This window comes from Martes martes, assembly GCF_963455335.1.
Source record: "Martes martes genome assembly, chromosome: 2".
In the NCBI taxonomy this organism is placed as follows: domain Eukaryota; kingdom Metazoa; phylum Chordata; class Mammalia; order Carnivora; family Mustelidae; genus Martes; species Martes martes.
The window spans coordinates 191,427,904-191,430,201 of record NC_137889.1 but is presented as its reverse complement, the minus strand read 5'-3'; positions in this window follow the sequence as shown (position 1 = coordinate 191,430,201).

The window sequence follows — 2,298 nt, the reverse complement described above, 5'->3', positions numbered from 1 at the left end:
TGCTAAGATAGTATTTACATCCCAAGAAAACAACACAAGACCAGATATAAGTTCTCTTTTGAGACTGAGGCCCAAACCATCCTCATTGCCTTGATTAACTCTTTCATTGCTGTAAGTGGGGCTCCATTTTATAGCTGTTCATTCTTTCAAGGATATATGACAAATGTTATTAAAAAACCATGATGAAGATGGCTGCTATTTAAGGTGAAGAAAATTAAGGAGTTGGCTTTCTGTAGCCTTAGTCACTTAAAGAAGACTTAAGTATTTTGGGTAGGAGATAATTACCCACCATAGTGAATAGTGTTCCAAGTTTTCTCTGACATACCCAGTTTAAATTCCTTTCATCCCAATACATAAACTTACAGTTGTTAAATAATTTTTTCCAGTTTTTCATTCAGAGAATATTGTCATTGTGTTGACTGACATAAATATAAGCTAAGGATACTTTGAGAAGGAAAACCAAATCACTTCTTTCTGTAAAAAGATCAGTCTTGATTACTTATACTCTTTGGACACTGGGTAGGATTTTAGATGAGAGAGATGTGTGGGAGGGAAAGGGTTAAATATTTTTAGGGGGTGAATCTTCTTTGGGATGGAATGACAGGCATAAAAATGAAGAGGTATGAGGTATTTAGGGAATACTGAATTTCAAATTTTAAGGTAAAGTAAAACAGAAAATTCATTTAAGATTTTTGTAGTGGAATACTTTCAATACCAGGCTGAAGAAATAGAAAAATTCTGTACTCAACAGTAAGTAATTGGAGATAGGTGAACAGGGTAGTAACATAGAAATGCAAAGAACATGGAAGTAAAGGGAACTTCAAGATCATTTTCTCCAAATCATTTTATTGATGAGGATACTGAGACCTATAGAAGTAAAGTAACAAGCTCAAAGTCCCCTTAAACTGCCTATGTTCCATAATAGCATTATTACGTATCCCTAGGTTTTAGATAACTTAGTTGGTATTCTGTTTAGATATTTTTAAGTAATCCAACTATAATTTGGAAGGAGGAGTTTACATTTTGAATGGTCTTCAAATAGAAATATAAAATTCAACTTTGTATCTCAACTTTCCATCAGGTTTTTTGCCAAACTGAAAGGCTGATTCACTGCCATTTCTTTAAATTCGCTTCATGCATTTGGAGCACATTATAATAGAAAGAAGCTGCTTTTAGATTTCTGGTGCCAAACCATTTCAGGGAAAAAAAAAAAATCAAAGATGAGCTTCCACCTCTTTATAAAATTGCATCACTGTTTCTTTATTCTTTCATCTTTATTACAAATATTTAAACAGAAAACAAATGTCATCAGCTAAAGATGATGAGAAATTTATTGTGAAGACAGACAGGACTCTAGATGTCAAAGCTAGTGAGCGACTCCCCTTCATGAGGTGCGAATGCAAACCCAATCTTCACAGTAGTTACCAGACCACAAATTAAACAAGATACCCTTCTTCCAAACTCACACTTTTGGCATATGTTTTATTTGCAGTATTGACTACAATTGCTCTTCAGATGTATCTCTTTGAAAGAATGAATGAGAAAGTTGAAGAAAAAATATTAAAGCAAGAGAATACATAATAAAGGTGAAGCATAGAAAGTCAATTCTTTTAAACCAGTTTTTTTTTTTTTTTGGTAATTAGTTTGTAAATCTCTCAATGCAATAGAATACACGAAATTAAAATAATATGTTTTAAACCCTGACATTATTTGACCCGTGCTAATTTCACCGGAATTAACTGCATATAGCTGCGTATCATATAATTTCTCAAGTTCTAACACATTCTATCAATGAAATTAAGGAATTAAATGATCACATCGTCAAGTACCTGGCACACACTACAAATCTCAGTCAGTCAAATTCGTGGACTCCCTGAAATTTCAATTATAGTCACGGTGTCTATATTTAGAAATTCTACCATTTACTTCGGAAGGAAGCGTTGACTAATTATCCCATCCCAGCTGCCAAAGTATTGGGAGAATAGGAAGGGGGAGCAGCAGCGAGCGATATGGGTGTTTGAGAAACTAGCCACGGGCCCGCACAGCCTGCGAAGACGTGGTTCCGTGACGACAAGGCGGTGGATGCCACAAGCCCGCGCTGGGCAGCAGGCGCGGTGCCAGACCGAAGGACCCGCGTCTCCAAGGGCTGCCGGCGGAGCCTAAGGCTGATTTCCCTTCCGCCTCCCGGGAGCCCCGGTGTTCGCAGGCACCGTCAGGAGAATTCTTCGCCCCAATTATCCGGGGAGGAAGAAGCGCCTTTCCCGGAGACCGCTAGGCAACACTCACCACGGCAGCCTT